Raw genomic sequence first — 12,506 nt, forward strand, 5'->3', positions numbered from 1 at the left:
GGTGTCAGCCAAAAAATTATTGCCAAGACTAATGTCAAGGATTTTTCTCCTATGTTTTCTTCTAGGAATATTATGATTCTGTGTCTTCTGTTTAAGTCTTTAATCCATTTTGAGTTGATTTTTGTAAGTCGTGTATGATAGGGGTCCACTTGCATTCTTCTGAATCTGATTAACCAGTTTCCCATCACTGTTTATTGAAGAGGCTATCCTTTCCTCATTGAGTATCCTTGGCTCCCTTGTCAAATATTAGTTGACCACATATATGTAGGTGTATTTCTGGGCTCTTGATTTTGTTCCATATGTCTCTGTATCTATTTTTATGCCAGTATCATATTGTTTTGTTTATTATGCCTGTATAGTATAGTTTTTAGTGAGGAAGTATGATGCCTCCAGCTTTGTTCTTCATTCTCAGAATTGCTTTGGCTATTTGGCATCTTTGTGGTTCCATACACGTTTTAGGAATTTTTTTCTATTTCTGTGAAAAATACCTTTGGAATATGAAATGAAATATGCAAAAAAGAAATAAAACAATTCCAGTTTATAATGGAATAAAAAACAATAAAATAAATTTAAGAATTTAACCAAGGAGGTGAATGATCTCTGCACTGATAATTATAAGACTATGATGAAAGAGATTGAGGAAGACAAATAAATGGAAAGACAAATGTCTTATAAGAATTAATATTATTAAAATGTCCATACTACCCACATCTATATTTATATTCAATGCAATACTGATCAAAATTCCAATGGTATTTTTTATAGAGTAGCCTTTATTCCTAGTACATGGTCATTACTCCTAGAACATGGTTCTTCCATGGTCTCACTTGAAAGAAAGCCTGAGATGTTTTCAAAGGTCTCTTTACTGAATTGGGCCTGAAATCCAACATCTTCTCAACACTCTACAGCTTCTGAAATTTCTGCAGACCTCTCCAGCGTCCCAGTAGTTTTCCTATGATAGGCTTTTGGGATACTTGTCTTATAAACATGCAATTTAGGAATTAATCAAGAGTCCTAGGAAGAATGTTTATACTGATTTTGGTGCTCCTTACCTGTGGATCCTTTCTATGTAATAACCTATCTCCAAATCCCTGTGTATTGGCAGCCTCAGACTTCAATCTTTGTTTATGTAGCCCAGCAAGATTTCCCCTCTTGTTGGGCTTTACTTCTCTGTGCCATAGTTTAGATAGTGTCCTCAGGGAGAAAGTGAAGATAAATGTGGTACTCACCTTCATGCTTCCCTTCTTTCAATGACCAGAGTCCTGTGTTGATCATTAAACAATGTCTACAAACAGTTACTTTATGTATTTTGTCCACATTTTATAGTTGCTTTTGGTAGATGGTAGGTTTGATACCAAATCCTTAAGGCCCTACCAATCAATATCCCTTGTTTCCATGGCCATTCCTTGCTTATGCCAAGGTCTCATATTTTCCTTCTTGTTTAGTAACCTTTTCCCCATTCTTCTTAAGACTTAATTTCTTTCTCTCAAGAGCAAAATAATTCTACCCACTTTTCTATGAATCAGTAATCTTAGACAAGTTACTTACCCTTCCTGACTCTAACTTTATTCATCTAAAAATGGGTATAATAGGTAATTTTTTTCATAATGTGTTCCACATACCACCTATATCAGAGATATCTGGTGAAGATTGTTAAAAATATAGGTCCCTAGGATCCTTTAAAATCTTCTGAGACAGAATCATGGCTGAATCAACCCTGGGTATTTGTCTTTTTACCAAGTTGTATGGATGATCCTTATGTAGACTAAAGTTTGAGAACACCATAATAAGGCTATTACAAAGGTTAAATTAGTCATATTTCATGAAACACTTGAAACATAGTGCTTAATAAATACTAATTGTCATCTCACTATCTTGTACCCATACAATTTAGAAAAAAATATTTTAAATAGATGTGCCATAAGTTGAAATATTTTGAAACTATTAATAGAATAAGATTATATATATTCAAATTATTACTGATATTAACTAAAGTACTCCATGACCCAGCATTTTTTGATTATCTGTTGGAACACTCAATAAAAGAAAGTTCATCTCTAAACTTTATGTGAAATATAGAACTGAAAAGTATTTCTCTAGTCAGAATCTGTCAAAATATTTCAGCCTTGTGAAATATTTTCTTCCTCAGGAAATCTTAAAGGGAAACTAAAATTCATCAGGAATATACACAATGTATGAATAAAGGGGGTCAAATAAACTACTGTTATGACTTGTGTTCTATTAAAGTGAATTCTAGTAAAGGAAGAAAATATCAGAAACTGAAAGAATACAGTGAGGTCCAACTTCACAGTTCTGCACAGAGCTAATTGTCTTAATTGTTGTAAGTGATTTAGAGGTCCTTAACATTCATTAAAGTAAAATAAAAATGAATAACCCCTAAGTAATATCCTCCTTGGCTTAATGACACACAGAATCAATTGTGTGCAGCATTTAACATGCATTTTTAGAAAATTGGCTTCCTTTTTAGAAATAGCATCCAAGACATAGCTGCAAGGCATTCACCATCAATTACCTGATTATTTCTGTTTTAGTTATAACAGAATTCTCACTGGAAATAGATTATACTATTGAGGTATAATTAATCTTGCATCTCCTGCCCCAGTATAAGTTTAGAGTCAGTTGAGAAAATTTGGTAGGAACAAGATGGACAGTGATCAAATTTCTAGAGACATATTTTTAGTAAACATAGTTTACAAAAGGTTACTTGGATCTATGGCCACAACTGGGCTTTCTACTACCTTTATCCCAACTGGAACAACATAGTCAAAGGGAAATTTGGATCTGCCAAGTAGGTTCACTTGCCCAGAATTGTTGCCACATGCCTGTTGAGCCTATTAGTGTTGACTGAGAGAGACAGGCCTACAGACATGCATCTAGCAGAATTTTTTTGGTCCTGACCTATGTGTACTCATTTCAAAGAAGTAGGAGCAGAGCACAATTAACTCCTCATGGGCAGGGGTATGAAGAAAGAAAATGAGACAGCACTTGGGTCATGCATGTTTGGTTCATTTAAAAAATTTTATGGCAAGAATTTTTACTTTAGGATCAAAGTAGGAATTTGGGTTGTAACGATAATAATTTATAATACTTAGAATTAGATGTGAAGTTTCTTTTTAGGATAGAATACTATACTTCCTTGTTTACCTCCCTGATTTCCATAGATCTGTCCTTTCTAATGCCTAGCAGAATTCAAAATTCTAAGAGAACTTAGAGTAAATTAATAATGACCAAATGGTATCATCAACATACACAAGTGCTAATGCCTATATTATTTATATCCCATATTTGGACAAGATTTAAATAAATATACATTTTATTTCTAATGCCCTATTTTATGTACTATGTATTACATGTAAAACCCAGATGTGAGCTTATCTTTGAGTCTCAAATGAAGTTTGTTTAAACCCCACCCAATTGCACAATAGCAGAGACTCTGTGCATGTGTATATATGATGGGTGGTGATGTTGGGGGAGTTATGTCTGCATCATCCTGGTCTCCTCTGGTACTGATATCTTGTTTCTGATCAATCAGTTTAGCATATGGATTATTCTATTTTGCTGTGGATGTTGTCTCCGTTCCATAATATACGCATTGAATGCATCTTCTTTATCCCATTTCCACCAAAACTGTGAAAATTAAAACATTCTCACGTGGTATTTGGGTGACTTCAATGGATGTTGTACTGAAAGTTTGTGAAGATGGAGATGATTTATATAGTCATAAAAATAAACTAAGTTGCAAATTTGCTCTCCTTTACAAAACTTGTTACCATCAACATCATCTCATTTTCCTTTCCCTTTTCTCTCTTTCCAGTGTCCTTAGGAATAAACTCTACCCACCCCCTTCCCCAAACTATTTCTACTTATTCATGCAGTTTTCTCCAGCTCTTATTCTAAAACTCATCTTCAGGTCTTCGAAATCAAAGCCATGTACTACCTCCTTGTGGTCTTATTTCTCTGAGCGGCTATAAGGATATGAGAGTAGGGGGACCACAAAGATTTATGTCCCCAATGATGTGAACTGTACCATAACTAGACAGAAGTAGATTTAATCTGTTTTGGTTTAAATATTAATTATTTTTGAATTTATTATATATAAATTGGATATCTATGACTATTATAAAAAAGTTGTTAGTTTATACTTATACAAAATTAGCAATAACTCTATAATTTGGCAAATGTAATCACTAGCCCCTAAAAAGTCTTCATAGGAATATGATTTCTTATCTAGTTGTAATTACACTCCTAGCTTACATTGTTTGATATTGTGTATCAGATGCTTCACCCTTATGGGACAAAACAACAAAATTTCCATAGCCTACTTTATGATTCTTGACATTTTTACAACTACAACTAGAATTATTTCTTTAAAAAAATTTTTTTGATGTTTATTTTTGAGACAGAGACAGAGCATGAACAGGGGAGGTGCAGAGAGAGAGGGAGTTACAGAATTTGAAGCAGGCTCAAGGCTCTGAGCTGTCATCCCAGAGCCTGCTGCGGGGCTTGAACTCACAAGCTGTGAGATCATGACCTAAACTGAAGTTGGATGCTTAACCAACTGAGCCACCCAGGCGCCCTGAATTATATCTTTTTTTAATTGAAGTATAATTGACATACAATATTGTGTTAATTTCAGGTGAATAACACTGTGATTTGATATTTACATACATTATTTAATGGTTACCATAAGAAGTCTAGTTACCATCTGTCACCGTACAAAGTTGTTACAATATTATTGACTATATTTTTTGTGATGTACATTACATCCCCATGTTTTATTTACTTTATAACTATAAGATTGTACCTCTTTGCCTATTTTATTCACCATTTTGTTCCCATCCCTCTAGATATAAATTTGTTTTCTGTACCTATGAACCTGTTTCTGTTTGTTTCTTTTATTTTTTAGATTTCACATATAAGTAAAATCATACAGTGTTTATCTTTCTCTGTCTGATATTTCACTTAGCATTATGCCCTATTGGTCCATCCATGTTGCTGCAAATGGCAAGACTTCATTCATTTTTATGGCTCAGTAATATTTAATTATACACACACACACACACACACACACACACACACATCTTTATCCATTCATCTATCAGCGAACATTTAGGTTGTTTCCATGTCTTAGCTATTGCAAATAATGCTGTGATGAACATATGTGTGTATAGGTCTTTTTGAATTAGTGTTTTTGTTTTCTTTGGATAAATACCTAGAAGTGGAATTGGTGGATTGTATGATAGTTCTATTTTTAATTTTGGGGAGAACCTTCATACTGTTTTCCATAGTGGCAATTTACATGCCTACCCACAGTGTTCCCGAGCTCTCTTTTCTGTACTCCCTCACCCACACTTGTTATGTCTTATCTTTTTGATAACTATAGAATTACTTTTTTTACATGGAAGTAGTTTTCAGACAGATGTCTATAAGGCAAATAAATTATATGATCTTTTTATAAGAGTAGGTTTTGATCAGGAAGTAGGTGAGCATACTACAAGGACTCCAAATTCTTAAAAGGAAATGATGTCACTGATGAAGAAATGAGCTGAGGAAGAAGTTAGGAGTGATATGCCACATTTCTCCAAGCATACAATTTTGCTGAGAGCTGCTTTCATCTAACTTGGTAGCATTTGGGGGATAGGTTGAACTCTAGTCCCTTTACTTCTTGATACTAGATAGTTTTCAAACATAAATCTGTTATATTTTTGCTCAGTTTTAATAAACATGTTCTTTCATTTCTGCATTTTGCAGTTTGATCCAAAATCAATAATTTGGTTGTGGACATAACAAACCACTTGGGAGCTTGGCATAGTAATTTGTTAAAGTACCTAGCAGCTGCCTAGACACAGCTTCTATGTCTGAGAATGCAGATAGAAGATTCTTTTCTAATCCTACCATATACTGAATAGAAAAAACATTGTTTCCTTTTGATTGGGGGAAATATTAGTGCTTTTATAACATACTTGGGCAAGTTTTAACTTCCCAGTTGGTTAGCTACATCCCTTTGTTTTTAATATATGTAGAGATTAGATGAGAAAAACAAAGAAACAGCTTTGGAAATTTCTACCTGTCAATAAGATTCTAGAAAGAAAATTAATATTTTTCCATCAAATGTTGAGAACTAGTTTAAAAGCTACAAAATAGCAGCTAAAGAATAAGTAGTACAAATGCTTAAAATATAGGGCTATTTTAAAAGTGTTTCTAAAACTCCATTCCCCAAATAGGTGTGATGCTAAGAATCACCTTGATGTTTACTAAATATACAGATTTATGGGTTCTACCCCAGACCTCCTGAATCTGAATCTCCAGTAAAGGGGCCCAGGAATCTGTGTGTTTAACAAGCATTCCAGCTGACTCTTTAAACAAAACAAAACAAAATAAAACAAAAAACTTCATTTTTAAGTAATGTCTGCACCCAATGTGTGGCTTGAACTTGCAACCCCTAGATCAAGTGTTGCAGGCCCTACCCACGGAGCCAGCTGGGCGCCCCATGGCTAATTCTTATTATAAGGTAAATTTTGAACCATGATACTGATAGGTATTCCCCCATACCTAAGCAAACCATTATCACTACTTGGATATGTCATATCCCTAGATTGTTTGGGGAGATAAATCTAGGATATCAGGCTCTACTGAATAAGATTAGTATTAGAGAGAATTTAAAAAAAACACTAGAGGTTAGGAAGGAAAATTATTTCCATATTTTTATTTTTCATCATGTCTATTCTGAAGCATCACTGTTAAATTAATGTATGTCCGTTGCTTCCCCATTACTTTAAAAAAAATGTTTACTTATTTTGAGAGAGAGAGTACGTGTGTGTGTGTGTGTGTGTGTGTGCACGTGCATGTGAGTGGGGGAGAGGCAGAGAGAGAAAGAGAGGGAGAGAGAAAGAGAGGGAGAGAGAATCCCAAGCAGGCTCTACGCTGTCAGTGCAGAGCCCATTGTAGGGCTCCATCTCACCACTGTGAGGTCATGACCTGAGCCGAAATCAAGAGTCAGACACTTGACCAACTGAGCCACCCAGGCACTCCTCCCCATTGCTTTCTAAACTCCTTAAAAGTAGACATAATTCTCTAGTCATCTCTGCATCTCCAGCCTTAATGTAAGGTTTGCTACATTTGTTAGTCAATAAATGAATGATTTAATAAATACTAAAATTGCTATGTTAAACAGTTTTAATGAGAAAAATCTTTGGTGCATAAGGATAGAATATTCTTGGCATATATTTGATAGAATATTTCTTATATTCATAAACAGCAAGCACAACCAAGTGAAGGCATTGCAGAATTGAGGCTCAAACTGCAAAAAGAAAGTCACCAGGTGACAGTTTTATGACAGTGGCTCTACACACTTGATTCCATTGCTTAGACAAGTGAAAACTTCCCAGCTGGGTCTTTACTTCAAATTAACCTTAGTCTCCAGCAGCAGGAGCAATTATTTGGACCTACATTTAGAGACAGGAAAAGGAAAGAAATTCTTCTTTTATGCCTCATTAGGCTACAGAATAAGTAACACAATACAAATGTCTCTGAAAGGATTAATGATACAGCTCAAGATAGCTACTATTTGTTCTAATTGGAAATACGATCATCATTTCCTCTGATCTTCGGATCTGGGGATGAGCAAGGATCACAGCTGAACAATAAGTAAAGAGGCAACTGGAGAGAGATGAAGTCATCCTGAAGTTGGCTATTATCAGTTTATCCAGCACTTCTTCCCAGTTTTACACTTTTCTGGAAGCAGTAGCCACATGGCTGCATGGTGCAATTCCAATATTACTGAATGGTAAACTATTGTCCTAAAGACTATGAGTACTTTGGGCATATTAATAGACTCTTGCAAGAGGCCATTTGGAGATAATGAGAACCTAAGCAGTTGTGTAGACTTTGGGTGAAATTGTTCTTGGCTGATGTGCTCTGATTCCTCAAAGAGTCTCCCTATTTAGCAATAGAATTAGAAGAACTTATTTGAGTTGATCCATTATATTTCAGGTATGTGTTAGAAGACTCTAAACACTATACTAATAAAGAATGTCATGTAGAGAAGCAGTTCTAGTTATCTATTAGCTATCTAGTTACTTTTTATCACATCAGCCTGTTACATAGCATAGTGCTTAAGATTACTTCTGGGAGCTGATTGCCTAGGCCCGAAGCTTGGCTCTTCTTCTGGCTGTATAACTCAGAGCAAGTGACTTAACTTCTCTGTGCCTCCATGTTCTCATCTAAAAAATGAGGGTTATGATATTCCCTGATTCACAGAGTAATGTTGAGAGTTAAATGAGTTAATCTATGCAAAGTGGTGAGTTGTCTGATCCATAGAGAATACTTTTCTATTGTTACTTCTTATTAATTCTCTGCACAGCACATAACACGGTAAGATATTTGTCCTGTTTATTTACATTATTTGATTCATTGTTTTCTATATAATGTACTCCACTAGATGATAACCTCCATGAGATCAAGGACTTCGCACCGATCACCACAATATCCCCAGAATTTGGACTCCTGTCTGATGGGGAGTAGATGGTCAGTAAATACTTCTCGAATGAATGTGTTAGGTGGAACCATGTGAAATGCAGATGTTCAACCATTGTTGAGCTACAAAATCGTGACTGCATGGCTCAAATGAATAGAATGAATGCTCTGGACTTGGGGACAGTCAGCTTCAACTCTCAGTATAGCTAAGCCACCTATTCTGTGACCTTGAGCAGGTTTCTTCATTTTTCTAATTTATAGTTTGAAGATGATATATACCTGTCTCCAAGGGTTGTTATGGGAATAAAATAAATAATGTATGTGGAAGTAACTTGCACACAGTAAACAAAACATTTTCTTTTTGGAAACAGAATAAATTCCGGAATTGATATAGCACTTTAGAATTCCAGAAATGCATTTGCCAGTTTTATCTCATTTGCTCCCTATAACAATATGAAGTTGTATAGATAAAAGAGTCTTGTTGTGTAAGGCTAATTATTCCCTACGAGGGAATCCACTTAAAGCTGCACCAAGACTTTCACAGTGTGTAAGGGGAAAATATTTCAATTGAGAATTTATCTTGAGAAATATGGAATTAAGTAATGAAAAATAGTATTTTTCTATAAATATAATAATTTTGGTTATAATGACAACTAGGGCTAATTAGTGAAAATAGTGAATTTTTTTAAAACATGATTTCTGGCAAAACGATATGAAGCACAATGCAATATCCTTTTATTTTATTTTTTAATGTGAAATTTATTGTCAAGTTGGTTTCCATACAACACCCAGTGCTCATCACAACAGGCGCCCTCCTTTTAATGTTTAATTGACTTTCAAAGCATGATTGAGAAGGTCACTTTTTAGAAGTGTTCAAGGCTTTATCAGTTTTCCCAAGGACGTGTATTATTGTTTTGCTATTGGAACCTTTCTCCTTCAACATGCCTGCCTTGTTATCAACCTGGCCTTTCCTCTCTTCTGCAATTCTGAACTGCTCACCTAGGCCAGATCCTTCTATGGTGGTGGCTTTTTATGTGATTTGCACTGTTTGGCAGCACTACTCCCATTTATCGCTCAAAATTCTGAAAGTTTTCTGAGATTTATAGTTTTTCTTGGCAAAGAACTTGTGTTATATTTATAGACTAATGATCAAAGACATTGACTTAATGGTTAGAGATAGATACGAATCTTAAGAGAGAAGGGATGTGGAGAGCAGACTAATTTTATACATGATCAACTCATTAGACCATTAGAGAATATTTTCATGTTATGATGGCTTTTGCTTTCCTGTGCAGTCTCATTACTGTGCAGACTCAGATAATAAAATTGAGATAATGAGGAACTTGTATATTATTACTATCTTCATTTTATAGATGATTAAAATGCAACTCAGAGAAGTTTAGTGGTTTAAGGCAACACAGAAAGTTAAGTATGCTACCTTAATCCATGCTTCTTATGCAAAGGAACAGACAAAATTGGGGTTAAGAGTAAATCTATTTCCTCTTGGTTGGTAGCAACTTGAATTCATGCTTTATTGTAATAAGAGAGAGTCTTTTCATAGGACCCATAAGTCTGTATAGGTGTTAGGTTTTCTGAGTAGTCTGAAGTTCCAGGCTCAAGTCTTTTCTTGTGCAGGTGATTTTGGTCTCCACATAAAGTGAGTGCAGATCCCATGTCTGAGAATTTCTTCCTGAGAACATTGAATGGAATAATGGAAAGAGCCTTGAATGGAGAATCAAGATTTATGGGTTCTAAGTTTGGCTCTGATGCTGATCAGTTGTCAAAAATCAAATATGACCATGGACAAAGAGCTTTCTTATTCCAAATCTTGTTTTCCTTAACTCTAAGATAAAGATCCTGAACTCATTTACCACTAACACCCTTTCCACATCAAGATTTTGCAGGTCTGCCTAATACAGGCAGTCCACTACAGGCAGGGCAGGCTAGCTCATGTTGCTCTGTATTTGAACTGTAAGGTCTGACACAGGCAGAGTGTAACTCCAGCTCTCTGCTTTCCCTCTCCTTGTAATTCTCCCTGTCCTTTCCTTTGAATCTCAGGTTTTCTAGCAGGCAGTGTATTGGTAAGAACTTTGCCTCAAGAGTCAGACATACCTGGGTTCAAATCTCAGCCCTATGGTATTAGAAAACTCTCTGAGTTTTGCTTCATATATTTAAATTGGTATATTAGAGGAGTGACTGGGTGACTCAGTCTGTTAAGCATCTGACTCTTGATTTTGATTGAGTCCCACATGGAGCTCTGCACTAAGCATGGAGCCTGCTTGAGATTCTATCTCTCTCTCTCTGTCTGCCCCTCCCCTGTTTGCTCATGCACTCTATCTCTCTCTCGTTTCAAATATATAAACATTTAAAAAATTGGTATATTAGAGAAATGCTGGCTACTAGTAAATATTAAATTTGTTAATATATATAAGATATCTGGTACATAGGAGAAATTCAGTAAATACTGGTTCCCTCTGTCCCTCCCCACCTTCTCCAAACACAAAAGATATAAAACATTTGCTTTAGGGACACCTGGGTGGCTCAATCAGTTAAGTGTCTGACTCTTGGTTTTGGCTTAGGCCATACATGATCTTAAGGTTTGTGAGTCCACATCAGGCTCTGTGTTGACAGCGTGGAACCTGTTTAGGATTCCCTCTCTCCTTCTTTCTGTGCCCCTCCCCAGTTCATTCATTCTCTCTCTCTCTCTCTCCCTCCCTCCCTCCCTCCCTCCCAAAAATAAATAAATAAACATTAAAAAAACACAAATTTGCTTTAGGGCCACCACATTCCCTTCACTGGAGAACATGGAGAAGCAAATGGTTAAGAGAGAAAAATAAGCTAATTATTAATTGAAATGGGCTTAGATACTTCTAAGCAATGTTTATTTAAAAGGGCAAATCCTTCCTTCCTTTCTTTCTTTCTCTCTTTCTTTCTTTCTTTCTTTCTTTCTCTTTTTCTTTTCTGGTTTAAACAATAGACGTTTATTTCCTCACAGTTCTGGAGGCTGGGAGTCTGAGACCAAGAGGTGGTCAAGGTTGTTTTCTTCTGAGGCCTCTCTCCTTGGCTTATAGATGGCCACCTCTGTGTCTTCACATGGTCTTGCTTCTGTGTGTTCTTGTGTCCCAGTCTCTTCTTAGAGGGACACGAGTCTTTGGATTAGGGCCCACTCTAACAACCTCATTTTATTTTTTTATTTTTATGTATTTGTTTGTTTGATTATTTCTTTATTTATTTTTAACTTTATTTAAATCCAAGTTAGTTAACATATAGTGTAATAATGATTTCAGGAGTAGAATTTTGTGATTCATGACTTACATATAAAAGGGCAAATCTTGAGACTGTTACCAGTTGTATGTACCTCCACTTGGAAGTCCCTAAACAAATCACTGACATGATGAATTCTAACTCACTGTCTTTTTAGTGACCTTGGACTTCAGGCCATTGCTTGGCTTTCTTGCTAATCTCGGAAAGTTTGATGTTCTCATAGCCAAAGACAATGTAGAGACCTGCCTTTAAAAGATCTTGGTGTTCCACTATCTCACGTTTTTCAGACAAGCCAAGCTGAAGATTCCCTTAGGTAGATTGGATACTGGTTCTCTTATTGATTGATATTCATGGCTTCTTCTAGACTTCCTGTGGGAGCCTAGTTTCTATCTTTCCTATCATTCATTCATCTCTCTATCTATCTTCTGCCAATCATCTATCATCTACTTGTCTACTCACTTATCTACCTACCTACCTATATAAGCCTGTCTATGCCTATACTTAACACAGATGCCAAATATTTTTTTGATTTGGGACCTGTGTAGAAGGCTCACAAATAGGTTTTCAGAGTGAAAGTAAACCAATTACTTTAGCCATTTTGTTCAGTTATCTTTCAGTGTATCTTAATTAAATTCGATTTAACGAAATGAATTCCTACCATGTGCACTTGCATATGATTTCTTTTAAGAAATCCAAACAAAATCATTCCTGTCCTCAGAACTCAAATTTCAGTTATTCAGGAAATG

The sequence above is a fragment of the Panthera uncia genome, chromosome F2, assembly GCF_023721935.1.
Source record: "Panthera uncia isolate 11264 chromosome F2, Puncia_PCG_1.0, whole genome shotgun sequence".
NCBI lineage: Eukaryota > Metazoa > Chordata > Mammalia > Carnivora > Felidae > Panthera > Panthera uncia.